The sequence below is a fragment of the Hippichthys cyanospilos genome, chromosome 19, assembly GCF_059441005.1.
Source record: "Hippichthys cyanospilos isolate Australia breed blue-spotted pipefish chromosome 19, RoL_Hcya_1.0, whole genome shotgun sequence".
Lineage (NCBI taxonomy): Eukaryota > Metazoa > Chordata > Actinopteri > Syngnathiformes > Syngnathidae > Hippichthys > Hippichthys cyanospilos.
In genome coordinates, this window is record NC_142387.1 from 7,200,131 (window position 1) to 7,222,989 (window position 22,859).

At 38.5% G+C, this 22,859-nt stretch overlaps 1 protein-coding gene across 1 annotated transcript in view; it reads left to right on the plus strand.

Moving 5' to 3' along the window:
- jcada (junctional cadherin 5 associated a) overlaps nucleotides 1-18,981 on the plus strand; it is a 134,079-nt gene extending 115,098 nt beyond the window's left edge. Inside the window, exon 7 of the transcript XR_015863659.1 lies at nucleotides 18,873-18,981. The gene's annotated coding sequence lies outside the window, so the exon portion shown is untranslated. The remainder of the gene's footprint in view (nucleotides 1-18,872) is intronic.
- Nucleotides 18,982-22,859: the final 3,878 nt, after the last annotated feature.

Here is a 22,859-nt window from a genome sequence, read left to right on the forward strand (position 1 = left end):
TAAGCGTATCACAACCATATCAATGACTCTGGGTTCTGCAGGGCGAGAGATTGGCATTGGCACCACCCATGATAATTAAGGATTAATGTTCGGTATTGAAATTGGATTTTCAGGCTATGATGAGTAATGTGAGGAATCTTCCAACAGATCCCGTCCAACCCTCAGGCCCATTTCCTTCCATGCAATGCGGACTTAGAGTGTCGCTCAGGTATCTCTGAGCTAAGACTTTAATTCCAGCTAGAAACTAGAGCCACACTCAGCAGTAATGGGCTATTATGCCTCACGAAAACACATGGAACTACCTGCAGGGCCTCTTCGGTTTTTGGTAATTCCCATGCTTTCAGTCTACCATCCTTGAGCCATTTTTGTCTTCTTGGGAGCCTTCTTGTGGTCTTATTTTCTCCCTTGGGCAGGTCCGTCAGTGGAAATGAATTCCATGGTGCATATTCCCTTTTGTTTGTCTGGAGCATTATTTTGAGACCTGCTAACCTCCCCACTTAACACTTAGTGGAAAGTGTGTGCAACTGTCATTGTAACTAGGGGTGGGAATCTTTGACTGTCTATTCTGTCAATTCGGATTTTTGCTTCTAAAATTGCTTCTAAGTTGTGTCGTATCTTTCGATTACAGTGTAGTTGACTAGCAGTTTCTTGGCGTCCTTAATCAGTGATTTAATGTTTTCTTTTGTTTTTTTGAAGTTCCAGTGATTTGATGTCAGTAGCTATGTGATGCTCCACCATGATCAAAGCAGAGTATAGCTAGCTTCTATGCCACCAACGCTGTGAAAACCTTGAAAAATGAAAGCGTACTTCAGCTTTTGCGTTGACATCCATTCATTATTTGGTGCATGTTAGGTTTGTTTATTTTACAGAACGTCGTTGAGGTGTGACGTGATGTTTTTTGCTTCCTCATTGGCATAGTTACACGAAACGTATACGAAATGCATAAAATTGTAACGAAATTGCCACCAGGAAGCTCTCCTTGAAGCTGATCTTCTTCAGCTTGTTGGTGCAAACCACCCACCCCTGAATTCTTCCTTCAGTGTCAGAAAGCTTGCTAATTAGTCACCATCTCACCGTCTAAGCTAATCTAAACAATGCGGAAGGCCTTTCTGTCCTGGTTTCCATCAAAGTCTAGGAAAATCTCTATTTCTCCTCCCATTGCAGAAAGACAAGTATTCGGGGGAAAGAGCTCCTGGGGTTTCATATACTTGTACTCATATCGGAGTGAAGCCACTCCAACTTGGAAATGAAACTCACTCAACAATGTCCAAGCACATAAACCAGCCTGGAACCTTTTTTTGGAAGTGTCAGATGTTTATTTTCTTAGTACTGTAGCTCCTTTTGCAGGAATTTGCAGATTGTGGTATGTAGTGCCCTCGCGGTGCAAACATTATTCAAGCATTCTTGACAGTGTTCACTTCAAGCCAGAAATCATGAACACTCATGCCAAAGCCTAATTCTCTCAGATTTGGAAATTATGTATTTTATGCTGGAGTATAGGAGAGTAAAGAGAAAAACAAATGATGGGGTGTAGATTAATTGAAGGCGAATGATGTTATTTAAATCTCTCTTGCTCTGTAACTCTCAACCTTCCATTCTTTCTTTCTTTAATTTTTCACCCTTGCTCCCTCTGTCCCACTAAACTATAATCTTAGTTTAGGCTCCAGCATCTTACCTCCTACCCTTCAATCTCACACAGCCATAATTATGGCCACACCAAGATGGAGAGACTTCTAAATCATTCAGAAAGGGTTTTGGCTTCCTGACTGGCTTCCCCCTCCCCTCCCTCCCTTATTCTGCGTAAATAAAGCGGCGCTTGTTCTGAAGGCTAAATTATAACTGTGTGAATGTGTTTCCCTTTTGCTTAGTATCCTTTTGATATTTTATCTTGCGCTATTTGGAGAGACCTTTCAAAAGGGAGGGAATTATGGGCAGAGGCAGCTCCAGGTTGACGTATCAAGCTGTAACAGAAGCTTATGAAAATTTAGTAGAATATTGTTTGCGATGTTTGGTGTTCAATACTGCACTGTACTGTATATCAACCCAGCAACATTTTTAAACAATTTAAATAATAACCATATTTTTTTAACGTTCACATTATACATTCTTAAACGACTAAAGTAAATCTATTATTGAACAATAGTCACTGAAAGAGACAAAGCTCGCTGAGGTGGGTGGCTAACATGAAACATACCCTCCCTGTTTTCTATCTTCTATCAGTTTGTCATCTTCTGTAAATACATTTCATAGAGGTTTATTTGCCCAGAGCGATTCCCTGCAAAGGGAAGAAAAACAAAGTTCAAACGCCACTAACGTGATTATGGTGAGATCAGAGAGGAGCTCCTATCTCTCCCCCCACCGCTTCGAAAACACAGTCGCACCACGAACTCCACAATGCAACATTGATGTACACCAGCAGAGCATCAGACACCGTGGTGTATGGAATCCAGACGCCCATGACCAAGAGAGATGGTGTGTGTGCTGATTGGGCCAAAGGCAAACTTTTTTTCTGATGTTGGATAGTGGTAGGGAGTACTCTCACGACAAATAAAATGCTTACAACAGACAAAAAGCCTTAATTATCTAATTAACGTCGCTTTTTAATTGTTCTTAGCAAGTCACAGTGCCCCGTCACTGGTAAGCTATCTTTAAGACAAAGACCTACTCCTTACCCTCCAGGCATGTCAAGAAGGTTTAAAGAAAAAAAAAAATAATACACTGATTGCCAACTTGGCATATGATTATTTTCAGGGGCAGCTTGTTGAGTCAACTTAGTAAGCACTAGTGATACCGTATCACCAAGCTGCGCCAGATGCACTAGTTAAAATTCCTCTAAAATAATAATGCAATATATTTTCAAAATAACTTTGAATTTTATCACTTGCATCCTTATAAAAATTTTCATACCTTCGTACCTGCAAAAGTTTGTTTGACTTGCATGAACATTTTAAACATTTGTTTCTGATCAGAAATGAGCGCTTATATTTGCCCAATTGAAGCTGCATTTTGAGAGCCATCTTGCAAGATCCGAAAAGGGCACTGAGGACATGTTAAACGAAATAAATAGATTTTGATTAGAAATGCTTTGTCCAATCTTCTGCCAGAAGTAGGCGACATCATCATTATTCAGCGTATTTATTGGTTTCGACACACAAACGTATCATGTACTCCAGCATGTTTAGGTCTGAAGGGGTTAAGAGAAAGACCTTCTCCCCAACCCATATGCATGCCAAGAAGGTTTAAAAAAAAAAAACACCAGTTGCAATTTTCAAATTATATTCTAAAAATTATCTAATTATAGTTATTACATCATGTTTGAATGCCCCTTTGGTGAATTAAGCAAAAAGAAAACTTTATTACCACTTACAGTGAGTACAAGAGGTCACTGAAACCTCGAATTTTGTAACGCCACAGTAAATGGTCAGCCCGGTTATCAGCCCATGCCTATATGTCACCCATTTGCTTTTAATTGTGCACTTGATGAAAATAAATACCCTCTACAATATCATTTGACTTCTGTAGGAAAACTCATCAGCCACAACCTAATGCTACCCACTTTAGAGACACACATTCATAGACAAAGACCTCCATTTACAGGGTTTCTTGTAAATGTGGCTCAATGAGAGGAACATCAACACCGCATCATCAAAAATCGAATGGAAACGTCCAGAGACGAGGCTTTATGGAGCTCTTCCGGCCGCTGGCAGATGCTTGGCTCCCCCACACCTCCGCCATTCACAAGTCAGTGCAACATGCGTAGGGGAGGAACGGACCGAGCAGGATGAGAGTAAAAGGAGGCTTGTTTGGAAGTCTTTTCATTCAATTAGTGTCCATTCATGAGTCGGAAGGGAGGAACGTGCCAGCAGTTGGCAGGAAAGGGTTCATGGGAGATTCCTAGCCAGCGTTTATTGCCTGTGTTAATGCTTTAATAGTATATGACCTTGGGAACACAATATGGCAATGTGGAAAATATCAAAACATCACTCCGGTAGAGCGCTTATGTAAACTACTCACACTGTTGGAACGTGGCTACAGGTTCTAGGTGAACACCGTGTCATGTTAAAAGGGAATTGGAACAACTCTCATTGACCTGGCCAGAAAAGTAATATGTATATGTATATGTATATGTATATAACTCCCAGCAAAAATATGATATTTCGGAAGAATGATCCTTAAAGGTTGACATTTCATTGTGTTGTCTACCAAAGATGACATTGAGTTGTGACAAATCAACTGTGTGCTTGGCTGCATTATTAAAACAAAAAGAAATGTGCATTATTTTTGGAGTTTTGAGTGGAATTTAATTGAATTGTATTTATTTTAAATTTACGAGTACAGCACAATCCCTGAAAGTGAGTGATAAAAAAAAAGACAAAAACACCTACGAGTACTAATAATTTGCAATATCAAGAAACGTGCTAACCGCTATGTAAAAATACTCTTCTTAAACCTATTTGTCTGAGCATATGGCAATGTTATCACTTGTAACCCTTAAATTTATACTGATAGCAAATTTGTTTGACTAGCATAATCGTATTTAACTTTTGTTTCTGATTTAAAAAAAAAAAAAAGCATTTCTTTACCTTTTTGAAGATGCATTTTGAGAGCCATCTTGTAAGGGGCATGCAAAGCGTCATAACTTGATTTTGATTGATAAAGTCATGATTGGTGAGTCATCATCGTCTGTAAAACTCGGAAGTTCATTTTTACAATAGTCTTTCCTGCACTATTTTGGAATAACAAAAAAAAGCATTAACCTAATCATAAATAAAGACTTGTAGACATAAAAATGATCAATAAAGTGCTCTCCTTTGGGATGACGTTAACACTGTTCTTAAAAACATATCACTGTCTTAATTTTAAATCATGTTTACAAATGATTGCAAATGTTAGCTAACAGTTTTAATGGTCTTTTTTGGACATTGCTGATTATTTATAAAATTGTGGGTTCTGCCTTCTTCAACTTATCTACTCATCCAGATTAGCATCTAGAAAATACCGGTAGTCATTGGTTGTAATGACACAAAACCCTGTGTATGCTTCTGACACACACACAAACACACACAAGTTAATGAATGAACAAATAGCATGGCCATCTCGCTATACGCTCATCAGTACAGGTGCATTGAGGTTAAGGTCAAAAAATGGGAGATAGGATACCCGTCTGGATCTGACCAAGGTTGCTGATGATAGATGCGTGTGTGCGCGTGAGATAGTCGGAGCCCAGTTCGTGCAGACGTGCAGCACCTGCTGCACACAGCCACTTATCTCTCATCTGGTCTCTGGAGGACAGACAGATGGGAGAAGACACCTGACTCGCCCAGATATTTCAAGAGAGAGCCACAAACCAGGAAGGTTTGGAGGGGGGTAGAAGTTGCAGGCATTGGGACACATGGAGCCAGTTTGCCTCATTAAAAGCTAGTGTCATGTCTGCAGCATCTTTGTACCTTGTCATTATCTGTCCCCGAATGCACTCATTTCAGCCCCCGTAGCTTCATGGAGTAGTGTACCTATAATAACGGCAGTGGAACATGCCCTGGGGCCAGCAATAATGGTGACTCACAATACAAAAACAAGGGCTAAGCATGCAACCTCAGATTGATTTTGCGGATATAGCTTCCTGGAATCCAGACTATTCATTTGTGTCCACTGTCTTGGACTTGTGATTTTGGTCTACATCTTCTGACTCATTCAAGTTACCCAACTAAATGCACCAATTCGACGTCGGAAGTCGGGAAGCGTACGGATATAGCATAAAGCATTGCATGTCATACTTTAAGTGTTTAACTGATAGAACATATAAAACTGTCTTCCTCTAGGATATTGTAATTAGTAAGTGCATGTTCCAAACACCGTAGGGCTTCATTTAGACGTATGGAAAAGTCTGAAAAATAAACATTCAATAACTTCTTCTGCTCTTTAGAAAAGAAGTAAATAGGAACATACAGAACACTTTACTGTACATATAGTGGATGGGGTACGTGTGCACACTGCATCTGACAAAATTGACAAAAGCTAACTTTATCAAATTTAGACTCGCATGACGTCTCTGGCATCTTCTCCGCTCCACCTCTGCCCCTCCCTTCCTTCTTCCTCCACTTTGCGCTAATGCTGAAACACCCACTTACAACAGTATTGTGCTAAAATGATGTACATTGCAGAAATTGCTCTCAACAGAAGTGAATGGTAGACAGGGGGCTCCTTACAAAGAGTCAAAGTCCCATTATTCATAGTGAAGAGCCATTTGAAAGACTCGGTTCGTTCATGAACGTCACATCACTGTTGGTGATGTCAGATTCAACATTGAATCAGTTGTGGATGTGTTGATATTTAGTAACTCTGATTGGCTGTTAGCTTGGAAATCTGCACATAGGGCAAAAACAGGAAATGATGAATGCGGATAAACATTAAGCGGGGAAAAGCCTGGACAATATCATTTATTTTGCGCATCTGCATTCCGACAGACAATGTTTGTCTGCATGATTGAAAATGTCCAAATGTCGAATCTGTCGAGAGTGACTGTTTGTTCATGTTGGAGTTCATCTTGAATGAAAAAGATAGCGGTATATATTGTTTATGTTTTTAACATTCTGCCTCCTTAATCTTTGTGCAGTTTTGTAACCATTTTCAGGTCATTTTCTTTCACATAATTTTCACAGTATTTTAGCCAAGGTGGCATTCTCCTTGTACTATGATAACTAAGTGGTGTTGAAATTTGACATCTGGGTGAAGTTTCTGCTACCTCGTGTCTTCTTTCAGTGCTTTCCCTTTGATGTCTGTCAAAATACCAGACAAAATACTCCACAAGGGTTCAAGAGGTTTCTAGTTTTTCCAACAATGACGAATAGTGACTACCGCCACCAATGGTATGGAGTGTTATTACGCCTCATGCATATGAGCGAGATAAATAACAATCAGCATTGCTGTCTGTTGGTGGTCTGCCTGTTGCGGTGTAATTTCTGTTATTTTTCCTTTGTGACCTGTCATTGCCAACATTGGATTGGTGTCTCTAGACCTCTTTGTCTCCTGACCTCAATAGAGGACGTCCCTGCCTTGCCAATGTGTTTGCAATGCTATGCAATTAACTTTGCCCTCTAGCTTGGACACAAAAGCAGACACAAATGAATAGTCTGTGTTTTACAAGCCTGTAGAAGTAGCATCTAATCAAAGAAATGCAGACACATTGAGAAGTCACGATCAAGTGCTCATTCGTCGTTATCTAGGGAGGAATGTGGTAGTACATGTGCGCAACAAGCTTCAGAAACTTGTGTAACTGCTGCACTAATTCAAAGCTCTGCTGGACCAAGCGTCCCGCCAGGCACTGCACTTTAATGTCAAGGGGGCATGAACACAGCCGAGGGTACCCATTGCAATTATCAAGCATGATGGGACATCGGGAGATGAGAACATCTGGCACGAGTGGAAGTTGAGGAGGGGCGCACCTCCAATTTTCCTCCCTCCTTCCTCCTCCTCTTCTGCGCAGGAGACGCTGGGCTTTGATCTCCAGCTGGAGCTGTCTGCTGTGCCTCTCCAGATCAATCACGCCGGCTTGAGTTCTGTTTTGCCATCAGTGTCGTCAAACTGTAACTACAGTCGCTATCTTGGAACATAAACTGCACATTAAGAGTTCATCCAAAAGGTTTTCTGCGCTTGAGGGTAAAGGTTGGCTTGTGTGTTCATTACCTGCCCCCACCCTGCCCTAGCATTTTCCCTTCTACTCGGATTGTACTGTACAGCAAAGATTCTGCTTATTGTTCCCTATGGCCCAATCATGATTCTCGTTACACTAGAGGTGGAACAGTCAGGTTTCTTACACATTTAAGCATAGCAAAAAGGCACTGAAATTGAATAGAATAACAAATACTTGTAAATGCTTAGCATCTTTGCCAAAAAGAGGTAGTGATATAGCTAACAGTACATCAACCAGAACCAGAACCAGACCAAGGCTTTGAGGTTGAATCCGAGAAAAGACCAAGACTGTATATCCTCCTGAGACCCAGATTTATTTCCACTGATGTGTCCATTTTGTTTTGGCAAGACTTTAAAGTTAATTGCATCCCACCCAAACATAAGACATCATCGCAAAAGCCAGGATGTCCTCTCCTGAGCATACAAGGACATAGTTGGATAGGTTGAATTGGACACAAACCAAGAAGGTCTCAAGAATATATTTACTAGAAAAATATCACTTTAAAAAAACTGAACAAACTGACTAGTACTTTTTTGCCATTAAGTTTGCAACGAAAACAAACTCCAAAAACAATCTCAAACCTAAGCAAATTTCTTGTTTTACTTCTACAAATTATGCAAAATGGCTTCTTAAATACGAATGTGGGATAGTTAAGGGATTCTCATTTGACTGGGACAAATATGGGTGGCTCGGTGGCTTAGCACATCCACCTCACAGTTTAGGTACCCGAGTTCAAATCCACCTTGCTCCAGCCTTCCTGTGTTGAGTTTGCATGTACTACCCGAGCCCGTGTTCTCTCCAGGCACTCCTGTCCTTAATGGGGTATGTGAATGGTGGTTGGTCTCTGTGTGCGCTGTGATTGGCTGTCAACCTGTTCAGGGTATCTCCCGCCTACTGCCCAAAGTCAGCTGGGATAGACATCAGCAAGCCTGCGACTCTCATGAGGATAAGCGGCCCTCGAAATAGATGGATCGATGCTGCAAATATGCAACATCTCCCTTGAGAGGGTTAAAACTGAACTGCCCTGAGAAACCAACAAACTGGGGTCACTGTCGTGCTGGTGCCTATCTGTTATCTCTGCTGTGGTCAAGCAGTAGGGGGAGGACACCCTGAACTGGTTGCCAACCAATCGCTTGGCACACAGAGGAAAACAAGCTTTCACACACATAATCACCCCTAGGGACAATTTAGAGTATCTAGTATACCTTCCATACATGTTTTTGGAATGTTGGAGGAAGGAAACCCACACAGAAACGGGGAAAACATGCAAACTCCACACAGGAAGGCCAGAGCAAGTTGGAATTGAACCCGGGACCTCTGAACTGTGAGGCGGACTTGCTAACCACCGTGCCGCCCCTAAGAAACCACATTAAAAGTTACTTTTCTTTGAAAATTTACAGGCCTAGTCTTGATGAAAAAAACCTGTCCATTGTGAGACTGTGACAAAATCAAGAAAAAATGCATTTGATTCCAAAATGAGAAAATTGACAATTGTTAGAAGTGGTTTCAAGATTCGTCTCAAGAACTACAACACTACAACAGAGATCCTTTTAAGACGCCAAACAAATCTAATCGGATGCAAAAATATCCTCTCATTCACCAATCAACAGTATCAATATTTTGATATTGTAAGGCAAGATATAAGGCATAACGGTTATCAATAAATTGCATTATGTCAACATCACTCCGAAATATTAAATGTGACTGACTATCCTATTCAACAATCACAAAGAAAAGAAAGATTTACGACGACGTCTTACTCGGTTTTAATCTCTTATTGGTAACGGTTATTTGGTGTGAAAACAAGCTGAAACAATGACAGATGTGGATGATCACCATCTTGTCACATTTAGGACAACATGTGACCTCATATTCCTGACTCGCGGACATACCGTCTTTTGTCCAATTAGAGATGTTGCGTAGAGTAAGTAATGGAACACACATGTCCTGTTTGAAAAAGGAACAAAAAAAAAAATAATAAAACTCATCAACAACAAAAATGGCTTGATTGGACATTTAAGCCAAAGGGCATATGTATAAAAACAGGATGTTCAGTCTAGACGCGAGACAACATCAAAAAATTAATCAAAAAAAGAACTTTCTGTCCCAAATAGCCACAAATATGTCCACTTCCATTTAGTTTTTCTTTATTTGAGTTTTGAATTATTCTCAGATCTTATCAGCTTGAGGCAACTAAATAGAATAACAGCATTTTTATCATCTATTAGCCCAGTAAACTTGAGCTTAGTCACCCTAATGTGTTTTTATATTTTGTTTTTTGGCTATATCGGTGCGCATGTAGTGTGATTATTGTGTTTCAATGGCGGTTAAGACTAATTACACACCTACAGGCCTGCTTGGGACGCAGAGGCGCCAAGCTGAATTTCAAGTCCGTTTATGTAATGATGAAGAATGCGAGGAATGACAAAAGTCTGCGACAGACGAGGAAACCTCATCATTTAGGCAGGAACAGGTTGAGTGATGTGACAAACGCAATGTCTTTTAGAAATTAAAACAATAAAATGTTGTTCCTTTGCTTGTAGGACAAGTTGTCCACTACCTTGCCTTTGCCTTTGAAACCTCGTTTTCATGCTTTCCTATACTTAGATAGCATAAAAAGCATGAAATGTGACTGTATAGATTAGAAGCGTTCTTTTTTTGTCTTCTGAGAGGCGCATACAGTAAAATAGACGTAATAAAATTAGATATAAAGGCCATGTTATCTTATTTTTATCTGAAACAAGTAATTAGACATTGTCTATATCATGTAGTTATTAAAATTGGCAATGTCAAGGACTTCTGGGAAAAGACAAAAAACATCATTTTTACACTTCCACAAATTGATCAAATTTATTAACTTTTTTAACATTTGCCCAGGTCAAAATTTAATTTTGATATAAGCCTTGGTCTGCTAAAATGACCAATATTTTTTTGTTGCCATTAAGGGCAATAGTTTGGACACAACTGGTATAGATTTTTTTTTTTTTTTAACAAAACTTTTGGCTATTAAATGTGCAATGTGAAAGTATGGAACAAGTTAATGAATACTAAATGTAAAAAAAAAAAAATATAAGTTGTGGTCTGCTAAAATGTGTATAGAGGGTAACAAATGGCTCCTGGGCAATAGTTTCGACACCACTGGTATAGATAGATTTTTTTTTTTTTTTTTTAACAAGACTTTTGGCTATTAAATGTGCTATGTGAAAGTATGGAACAAGTTCAGTAAACTAAATGTAAAAAAAAATAAAGTTTGGACTTCAAAATGACAGTCTCTGAAGAAGACTCACTAATGTATTTGTCCAAAATAAAAAACCATTTCATTACTTGGCTTGTGACTTTTTTTTTTTTTTTTTTTTTTACTGCTGCCTTGATTCTCATAGATGTGTGTGTTTGTGTGTGTGTGTGTGTGTTTGTCCTTCTGGGGTCCTTTGAAGGTTATATACACGCTGTCCTAGACAGTGTCAGTGGCCAAGGAAATATTTTTTAAATATCCTAGACAGTGTCAGTGGCCAAGGGAATATTTTTTAAAGAAAGATGTCTAGATGGTGTGTTACTCTTTCAAAATTCTTTTGGAGATCAACAATCTACACAAAGCAGATAATAAATGAACAGAATGTGTCCAGAATCTGGAATGCAAACAGCAAGCGAACATTAATTATTGCATGAATGTTTTAATAGCTTTCAGGTCAGATTGATAATACAGTGCTGGGAATAGCCTAAAAAGGAAATGTTTAATATCCACAGCTAAAAAATAAAATGTGTGTTATGATGTGTTCGCACATTGGGGCTTTACAATAGAATATAATAGAATGCCTTTATTGTCATTGTATAGCTGGTAGACAACAAAATTGTGAATGCTGCTCCAATTGGTGCATTTAAAAATATATATGAATCATAAATAGAATAAATATTAAAGAATAAAAAGCACAGTTTCGCATCGTGCAATTGTTCTTTTGGGTGTGTTCCTGTTTTGTTGTTTTTCAGAGCGTTAATAGCTCTGGGGAAAAAAACACTGTCTGTCTATCTCAGTCTGTTTATTCGGCTTTTTTGAGCCTTGTAGGACCAGTCGGGTTTGTACTGTTACAGTGCTGTCCATCGGACCTCAGTAGGGCCGCAACAGACCCTAACATGCAAACAAAGCATTCATTGAAAGGCAACAAGCGAGGGAAGACCGTTTCTCAGGAGGAGGACAATGGGCGTTCTCCTCCATTTGGCTCACCCTTTCATCTTCGGACACCCACAAGGGACGCAATTGTTTGGACACAATGCGATATGGGGCATGGCTTTAGAAGACGCATCCTTTTTAATTAACTGTTGGTAATGATCTCATTATCGGGACTGGTGGGCCCAGCGTTGCGCACAGAGGTGAGTCTGAGGTCATGGTTCTCAAGGTCCCCCAGTCTAACCGACAACACATGGGGCAGATTTCTCATGCCAACACGTGAACAATTTTTCTATAGAAAATATTCTTCATTGGATTAGTCTTACTGAAAAATGGGGATGAAAGAATGTATTCAATCAAACATTTGACTTATGGGGAACTTTGCTGATGTTTCAATGTTCAATCAAAATATGCTGTATGATGCATTCATGGTCCTTTCTGTTATTGTACAAAACATGAGAACTGTAACATCCTGTAAGCTAGAAACAAAAATACAGTAGTTGCATAGGTGTCAAACTCCAGTCCTTGTGGGCCAGTATCCTGCATGTTTTTGATACCTCTCTCTCAAACGCACCTGATTCAGGTGATTCGAATCATTTTCAAGCTCCTGTTAATGAACTAATCATTTGAATCAGGTGTGTTGGGGAGAGAAGACCGGAAAACATGAAGAATAGGACTGGAGTTTGACATCTATTATAGAGTATGGTTTCTCTTCTTGCCCGACTAAAGTGACAGAAATATGAGCAGTCCAAAGTTGCACATCCAATTATAAATTACCGTAATTCATATTAAATGAGAGAAGCCAAAGCCTCAATGTCATTTTTATTTTTGTAGCACGTATACGGTTATTAAATTGGCAGGTCAATAGGTGCTAGCTAACTTTCTTCATTAGCCAACTCACCGATGGTTAACTATATCATTGAATTATATAGATACAAGATACAATTCTAATAAATTTTAAAGGTAAAAGGGGTGAACCCACAAATTATTTTAAATACATTGTAACTTAGTAACTTAATACTGAAGTGAATAGTGATACACTGTCATCACTCTTAAAATCCAACTCCTTCCAACGAGTTCCAATACGCCATCATTATCATCACGATCATACCATACAATTACATGACGTCATTTATTTTTTTTCCCCAAAGTGACTCACCCTGATGCTCCTGAAGACTATTGGTTGTCCTCTGAGGGCAATCCAGATCCCAACCTCCATTTCTCTCCTGTATTTCACTTTTCTCTCTCTCTTTCGCGTCTCATAAAGTTCTGTTATGTTGTTTAAACTAACATAGAAGTGGAAATGGAAATTATGTAGAGAGCATCAGAACACTTATCTTTAGATGGGAGCCAAGGAATTAAATATTAGAATATCTTAAAAGGTAAATAAACAAGATAGGATGGTCATATTTTCATTGAGTTATAGAAGGTATTTGTGTATTTACAAAATATTCATTTGTCTTGGTCATTTTAACTCTAATTCAGTGTAAACTGGATGGACATACAAAATGGGGATAGCCAGCAAAGTGTGTTTTTGTCCAGTTATTCAGAATACCCGTATACACTATAGCAGGGCCTGGCCCAAAAAAATACTTCCAAGATGTTTGACAAGGTTAACATTGTCGGGTTAAAATCTGTCAGGATTAATACAAACAATTCGCAACATATCTAGCCTAGTCTTAAAAGGAGAGAACAGATCAATCAAACAGTACAGTAACACAATTAAAGTGACATAAGAACATTCTACTCTTTCAAACTGAATGAACCAGACAAAAATGCCTTTGGGCTCAAATCCACAAATCCGCTTCCAGGTCTTAAGTGATTCTTTCAGCCCACACAACGCAGAGATGAGCAAATCAATTGTTTGTTTTTCTTCATTTTATGCAGATGTACTATGTCTAATAGACAATGTGTGATGCATTCTTTACATAAATAGTATGTGGAGGCAAAAAAATGAGCACTTTAAAGAGTAAAGCTCATGAGTGGATCCATATAGGAAATAGCAGCACTAAAGTCAGAGCAGGAGAAGCGCTGGAAGGCAAAGTCGGGCTTCAAAGAAGGGGTGTTTCCTGCACTTTTTAAGACTAAACACATTGAGGGCACGCAACATGCCGTGTGTGTGTTTGGAGTACCTGAGGGCTTCAGATTACTTTTTTTTTTTCAATGTTTTTTTGTGTGTGTCTCTGTGTAGATGAGTCACTTGCTTTAAAAAAAAAAGATTTAGGGAGGAATCAAGAAGAGTTCCTGATGGCAGTAAAATATAAAATAAAAATTGAGCCTAGGCTCTATTTACCGGTAAGTCAGTAAAACTTCACACACACAAAAAGAAAATCATTAATGAAGCATTAACCCATTTTGAAAGTGTCATCAATGACTAATATGAAGTGATGGTCTTCTAACTTTGCTCTCTATGGTGGCAGCTGAACGTCACCCGCTTTGTAGGGCACGCCAACAACAAGAACAACCATTGCTAAAATTCTAACCAGAACAGACAAACTGCACTGCGATGTCAAAATGCACCCCGAGGCGATGACGTGACTCGTTCAGTCTCTTTGTTCCTGTTTTTCCTCAATTGTTGGCTCCTGTTCACTCGCTCATTTGCCGCTTCAGGGTGCCTTTGATTACACACTGCGCATTGTTTGTCTTCTTGTGTCAATTGCTAGGTTGTAACATTTTTTTTGTTCACTTGAAGGTAATGACAGTTGAGTGTAAAGGAAGTAGGAAGATTAGGACACAACAAGCCCTGACAGTTGGTTAAACCGAAACGATCTTATGAGATCTTATGCAAAACCTATCGTCCAAATTGTGTCTTGGCTTAGCTTTGATTGGTGCGTTTTTTGTATTATTGAGGGTTTAGTTCGCTCAAGTCAGCTGGGATAGGCTCCAGTTACCCTGGGAATTTTATCTAGAATAGAGTGGCCAGACAAAAGCAACTTCTTAGAAAAAGGAAGTTGGCAGCATGTCTGGAATTTTCCAAAAGACACTTGAATGACTAAGAAACAAAATTTTCTAGTCTGATGAAACATTGATTGAACTCTTTGATGTGAATGCCAGACATCATGTTTGGAGGAAACCAGGCACTCCTCATCACCAGGCCAATACCATGCCTACATTTAATCATGGTGGTGGCAGCATCATGCTGTGGGGATGTTTTACAACAGCAGAAATTGACAGACTAGAAAATTAATGCAACAGTATATAAGTATTAAAACCATCTCCAGAGAGCTCTTGACCTCAGCCTGGGCCAAAGGTTCATTTTTAAGCAGGAATCTGGCGACCTGAAGCACATCAGAACCATTCTGTGAATGTCAAGCAGTGGCCCAGCCAGAGCCCAGACTTGAATTCGATTGAACATCTCCGGAGAGACCTGAAAAAAGTTGTGCACAGATGTCTCACATCTAACCTGATGGAGCTTGAGAATTACTACAAAGAAGAATGGGCAGAACTCTCTTAAGATAGGTGTGTTAAGTATTTAGAAAAGGCTGTGAATATTTATATAAATGTGAAAACACTGTGAAAACTTTGGAGATGCTCTGTAGGCATGGAATCATAGCTCAAATTTAGCCTGATGAGTTGTATGTTTTTACATAGCTTAGGGAAGTTAGTGGGTGGCTCTACTGTTAAGTCAATGACCACCGGGGGCTAACCCTCCCTTTGAGTTTATGAAATGCATCGCAACGACTGTTTTGCTTCATTATGAACTACAAAAGAATCCTACAAAGCCAATTATAAGTGGCACCTGAACACCTGAAAACATCATTCACCAAAACATTAGGATGAAACACAATCACGCAATCTACCCAGCGACCGCACCCCTTTCCCAGTCGCTGAGTGTTTGTACACAAACTACTGTCTGCTAATTCAGCGCCCTCGCCCTTTTCAAAACAGCCCTCACCTTTCATTAAGCATACTTCCTGGGGAGTCAACCGGACAACAGTGGTAAATATTTGTTCCTTATCTCCTTGTCTTGTCACCAGCTGATGCTCCTCTTTCTGTTGCACGCCTCATCCCACCACCCAAAACGGCTCCAGTCCCATCCCTCCATCTGTTTCTTCCCTTCTTCTGCAAACAGAAAATGAAAGCGAGGAAGCGGCATAGACAAACAAAACGCTGTAGGTAAACATTTTAAAAGCCGCCTGTTAAGCGGACAGCAAAGTCACGCACACAGATGTACTCTTAGTGACACATACACAACATTATCAAGAGAGCAGCTGCACTACATTTGTTTATGACAGAAGAAGACTCGCTTATTGTCTAAGACTTTTTTTAAAGACCCAAATAAATAAAACAAGCTTTTTCATCTTCTTTTTCATCTGAGTTGAAAAATGAATCCAAATACTGAAACGGTTGTTCGATAAAATAGCCAAATGTTGTTGTTAGGACTGTGAAGAGATTAAACAAATTGAGAACTTAATTAAGATCTATAACTGTGATGTAATAGTATCACTTAAAAAACACCCTCAACCAGCGTTTTTTTCTTTAAGGTACAATTGCTGGCTGTAATTTTAGCTTCGACCATCCGGAGGAATCGTGGTGTATTTAATTGTCTTGGTCTTAAATGGGCCCTAAACTAGATATAAATTAATGCTACAAGAGATATGAGAAAATGAGATCAATTCATTTAGATCTGTAATTAACTGAACTCATCAAACATATTTCCTCATCTAAAAATTCTGAGAAAAACTATGAATCAGATTAATTAATTTATTTTCTTATTTATTCTTTTTTTTTCAACTCATTTGCTGTTTTAATTTGTCAATAGCCAAATAATTAGAGTATAACATTAAAATAAACCATCTTCCAGCTCGTCTGTCACAGACGCAGGGTTTTCTGTATAATTTGGCAAAGAGCTTTGTTGCTATCCTTAGCTGTGGCTGAAGTCACAGCTGGGTGCTTCGCATTTATGTGGTAGGCTAAACTTGAAGTGGTTTCTTTGGGAAGCAAGGTGCTTCTTACAAAGAAAGCATATCACTCTACCTTGATCAATGGTGCCATCTGGGTGTTTGGTTAGCTGCTTTTTGCACATTTTAAATGTGACCATTAACCCATTCAATTCCAAATATGTATTTATATGTCTTTATATATCAAACATTCAATCCCAAGTCATTTTTTACAGATTGTTTTTATTTTATGATAAGGTAAAGACAGGACCAGGAATGCCTTGCTTAAAATGAGGTAAACAAATGACTAGTTTGGTATACAAAGTACATGCAACATTTTTAGATGGGCACTTATTTCACATTCTGTTTAGTGGTAGATAACAAACACAATCAGCATACTGGAGAGTTGTGTGATCGCCATTTGATTCATTAACATCACATTCACCCTCTGCCACATAAATAAGACATCCCAGTACACGCACTTTGACTTTTTAATGACTTAAAAAGTCAACTGGTCACATGTCACCCATCAGGATGTGTTAATACGACGGTATTTGAGTGTCAGCGTCAACATCTGCTTCGGAGGGTATAATTGATTTAAAAGATTTAATGCTTATGTTTCGCACCTCAGGGTGACATCATCTCACTGCTGGAATGGAAAGAGTGAGTTTATATGGGCACACGTCAGCGGCCGCAATACATCAACATGCCCTACGGAGTGAATAACTGGCAATCCACGTAGCATGTCATTCTGTGAAGTGACATTAATGCGTTATGCAGCGGAATTGTGGCTTTGGTAATCGGGAAAACAGAACTTCATGTCTGAGGGAATCAAACAGTCAACACAGCCTGGAGTTTCTATGCATTAGCAGAGACATTGACATCAAGGTCAAGAAGTATTTGGATAATGACAGTGTTAATTATTTTGGAAAAATGCTTCCAGTTCTTTAGATTCTTGGCAAAACCAATAGAAATTCATGAAAGATTGTTGGAAAGAGAAAAGTTTTAAAATTAGGAAACTTTCATCCTATCACTTTAACCCCGAGGGGAAATTTGACCCAACTTGGGCTTTTAGATGTTTTTGATGTGTGATATCAAAGTAAAAGAAAACAATAAAATATTAGGAAGCTAAAATGTTGCATAGATCGTCAAAACATGTCAACTTTCAATATGACGTTCTCCTGTCCCTTCTAAATGTGTGCAAATGGGAAATTGAGAGGTACACCCTTTAAATGTCAAATTTAGCCCATGTTGGGCTCATTTACTGCCATTCAAAATTGGAACTGTAAATATTGAACATATTTAAAACCTGATGTTTTATTTCACTCGATTTTTGCATTAACCCTTTAACAGCAATTGGTGATCAGGGTGCAATAGAAGTTTTTGTGTTGACACCCAAAAACCAACAGGGAGGCGCTAGCGAACAATTTATGATATTTACAAGCCTTTCAATGACTTCATTTAGTGGCTTAGTCTGACTCATATAACGCAAAGTTCTTGCTGTGCATTCTGGAACTTGTAGTTGACAAAAGGCTTCGATCCAATAACTAAATGTTGCGGGAAAGTTTTACTTTTGCTGCCCAGAAACGTTTTATATATTGCAACTCATAACATTATATCTGCATATTCCCGTCTGTGAAATCTGCAGCATTGAACAGTTGCTAACATTTTATATTCTCACAAAATAAAAATTGATCGAAAAAAACAGCATTGGAATATATATATATATGTAAATATACACGTGTGGACAAGGTTGATGCCACTGAACATTTTGAGGGGTTAAAAGTAAAAATATATTTATATTTGACCATGTTATGGCTCTTTCAAAGTCAGCCCGAATTGGGTGATAGTAAGGCCAGGTTAGTGAAAAATCCCCGAACACCCTGGTGTTAAATATCAAAATCTATCTTTAGTAGCACAGAACAGCATTGGTATGACACTTGCAAATAATGAGTGGTGTATAAAGAAAGAAAGATGAGAGGGTTCCAGAGGTAGAAGGAGCACAAATGACAGGGTGTTGACACTCAAAATTTGAAAGCAGTGGCAGAGGATCTTAGTGCTTGTTATGACTTAATATTTGGTATTTAAAAAAACACCTCAGTGAAGAGAGAAAAAAAATGTTCTATTGGTTTTTCCACAGAATTATTTGTTGACAAAGTGATTGTGGACAGAGGAGGAGATGCAGAGAACAATGCTGCCAGAATTCTGAGCAGAAGTGCTGAAAACCAGTTACGCCATCACCATTCCAGGTATGACCAATGTCGTGCATGTGCATGAGGCGCTTCTTATTTCTTTGGAGGAATTCCCCCCCCCCCCCCCCCCCCCCCCCCCAAAAAAAAAACACTAACGGCAGTAGTAAGCCACTCTTGGGCAGTGTACCATGCAGCGGAGTTCTTATAATGACAAAACTCATAGAAGTATTTTAAAAAAAAACGATTATTACTGTGTTAAGACAAGCTATAGTTACTATTTTTTTGGTCAAATATGCATCTGCTGTCAAGTTTTCTTTTCACTGCAATAACGTTTTCAGCACGTACCATTTAAGGAGCTCACTTAAGTGAATGTGATCCAGATGATGGAGTATCGATGCTCAGACAGAACACAAACATGCTTTGCAATTTACTTGATTTGTTATACAAGCTCCATTAAATTATATTAAATAAATGAGCACTATTTTTGCAAATGCCACTCACGGGCTATTTGTAAAACACCACTGATAAGGTTGAAAATATATTTACAGATGAAAAGATCTTTCTCAGTAAATTAAGATTTTTTTTTTTCTAGGGGCTATTTTTCAGAATTTTTTTCTGCATATATTAGTAGTAATATACTGTGCACTGTGAAATTTTATCGTCCATGTTTGAATAACAAAACACTGAGCTGACAAAATTGTAAAAGTGGTTGCATTCAAACAACCTCATTGCTCATTGGAGCCTGTGATAGATGCTAAACCATTACCAGGAATATTTTATAAAAACAACAAGATTCTGACTATTTCTGAAGAATGATTAGTGGTTTAGAAAATGGATGGATGTATGAATTTATGTAATCGTGTATGCAGTATATTTGTGTGATAAGGACTCCTGGTGCCAAATCATCCACCGATGCCAAATGAACTCATAAATTTCAAGGCTATTACTTTTCAGTAAGGCGTCTGTGGTAAAAAATAGGGGAGGTGGAATGGAATTTAGACTAATTCCAAATAAATGCACAGATCAGCATACACTATAAAAGTCAACGGCCTTCTCAATGTGTGGTAAGTCATAAAGTTGTTGCGTTTCAGGAGTTCATGAGTAACTTTGTTTGAGTCACGATTTATATTTAGGCTAACTATTAATATATCAACAAAATTACATACTGGTAGATCTTTCATTTCTTCGTTCATGTTTTTTTTTTTTTAATTGCATACCTAAAGGGGTTGATTTGTGCTGCTCTAAAAAATAAAAGCCCGCATCTGGTTCAGACTTTTTACAGCATTCTTTGACCGGCCATTTTGCTTGTCTTGTCTTGAAAACACTGCCTTTTATCATTGGTCAGAAAAAAAACTTCACTTTTCCTGTGGCATGGCTTCTTCTGTAGCAGAAAGTCATGCAAGCTGTAACCAAACCGACGCATCTGTCTGTCCCCAAGTCCGCCCTTCCTCCCATGCCCATCTTTGATGATCATTGCTGAGTTGAAAGGAAATGAACTGGTCAGGCTCCGACTGTGATGTTGAATCATCATGCGGGGGGAAAAGAAAAAAGAAAACATAGCCTTAATTCTTGAATATGTTTCTCATCATATTACTGAACGTTCGCAGGCCTGAATGTCCCTTGTAGAAAGAAAGATTGGGAGGAGAAAAGAGAGAGATTGTAATGTTAACTAAACTGTAAGAGGTAGGCTGCTTCAGGCCGTAACAGGATATCATAATGAGTGAGCCCTCCCACTGGGCATCGCTTCCTGTCTGCTCGCCATCACAGAGGCTACCACAAGCACTTTATTTGCCTTCCTCTTACTTTATTTAAACATTTTCTTTAGTATGTATTTCAATTTCTGTATTTGATTTCAATGAAAACAAACTTTACAAAGTGTAAAAAGGAACTTGATCCAAAGATGTCACATACAAATTTGTACAGTAAAGATCGATTTCTGTCCCTCATGGTGTAATCAACACTAATGATTGATGGATTAACTCTGAAATTATCTTTACTGGACTAGAAATGTACACGGTACTAAAACATACAGCCTTTAGGAAAAACTGTGTGTAAAATACAGTGAATATAAGATGAAGACATGTTGGAATGCAATATCCTAAATAAAAGCCATATACACACCACAACAGAAGCGCTCTTTCAAAGAATCTTCTGCCAAGGCTATAACATTGGCCAAGCCTTGATCAAAAGATGCTGAACACAACTTTCTTTTCTTGTTTTTACACAACTGGCCAGAGGACAAAAAAGCACTCAGCAAAATGTAAAGAAAATAGCAATTCTAAAGCCTACATTATATCTTCGAGACATAATGAAATTGCAGAGAATATTTTTTTTTTTAGTAGAATGGAAAAATATTGGTTTACTCGTTCTACTTTTTATTAAAAATCTAGTCAATAATCCCTATCCACATAAACATCCAAAACAGGCTGCAATACACAGTGAATTATTTAATTTTTATGTAAATTTTGACGTTAGGGATTGAAGACAAAAATACCACGCCTGTTTAATAGGAAGCCTATGAAAAATGATTAAAAACTGTGACATGGCAGAACAGATCAGGGTATTCACATATAAAACAGGAATATTTTACAATCTTTACAAATGCAAATGCTTTACAAATAAATCAGCATTCATTCAAGTATAATACATGAATGTGAAGACCCGTATTTTTAGAAGTCTAATCAAATACCGCATTTTTCTTACAACAAGGCACACTTACAATTCTTAATTTTCTCAAAAATCGATAGTGCACTTTATATTCAGGTAGGCCTTATGTATGGAAATGAGCTTCTTAATTTTTCATCTGTAATTCAGATTCCTTCCAGTTTACTTTTACCTTACTTTTACCTTATGGTTCAAAAAACCATATTACATGTCAATAAATGATTACATATTGGAAAAAAAATCTATTTTATTAGGGCTGAATCTTGAATTGTTTTTCATTAGATTTAATTTTTACTGTACTGATTTGTTTACCCTAATGTTCAGTATTGCGTGTAAAACCTCAAGCTCACCTTATAACCCAGGACGCCGTATGGAAAAATAATAGACCACGTTATTGAGACTGCGCCGGCCCACTCTATCATCCGAAAAATATCTTATCCATTTAATCAAACTTTATTCAAGTTAGAATCGCCTTGTGCTACTGGGTCATATCGATCTCTATTTTCACAGTCATTTTCAACAACTTTCAGTTTGAGTTTTAGAATCTGAAATGTTTTGTTCTAGTGTGATTTGGGTATTTTACAAATTCTTTTCATCGCCCCCACCCACGAGTCTAGGTTCATAATAAATATGAATATGAAAATAAGGGCTTAGTAGATCATTCACTGCTTTGTGAGGTAAATATGTTCAAGGGGTACTCCTACAAGATGCGCAATTGGCTCCCGGCATGATCAACCAAAGAGGGCAGAAGTTGTAATCCACTCCTCATTGATGTCTCTGTCTTGTAGTAGTTCCCCTTGAGATGATTTTTTTTTTTTTTTTGTCATTGCGATGTTCTCTGTACCCACATACACGTGCATGAAAATTCCATGGAGGGGGGGATTTGACACCGCATTTTACCACTTATCGAGGGGGGTTTTCGGTCCCCATTAACTGCGAAAAATTAGGGATTCCTGTATATCAATATCTCAAATCTCTTTATTGGAGACATACGCCTGATATTATGAAACCACATCACATATACATATGTATATATGGTGAGCCAGTGGAGGGCATTTGAGCTGTGATATGTGTTGTTTGGCGGTCAACCTGGGGATTTAGTCCGGCAGGGGAGTAGATGGTGGATTGGTGAGGGTAATGCTACCGTGGAGACAGACATGCAAGGGAATGAGTTTCATTAGCTGAGCACTCAGCAGTCCCCTGTCAGTTACTCTGCTACCGGCGCAGAACGAGCGAGGAAAAATGAGGGAGCCTAATCAACAACATAGCAA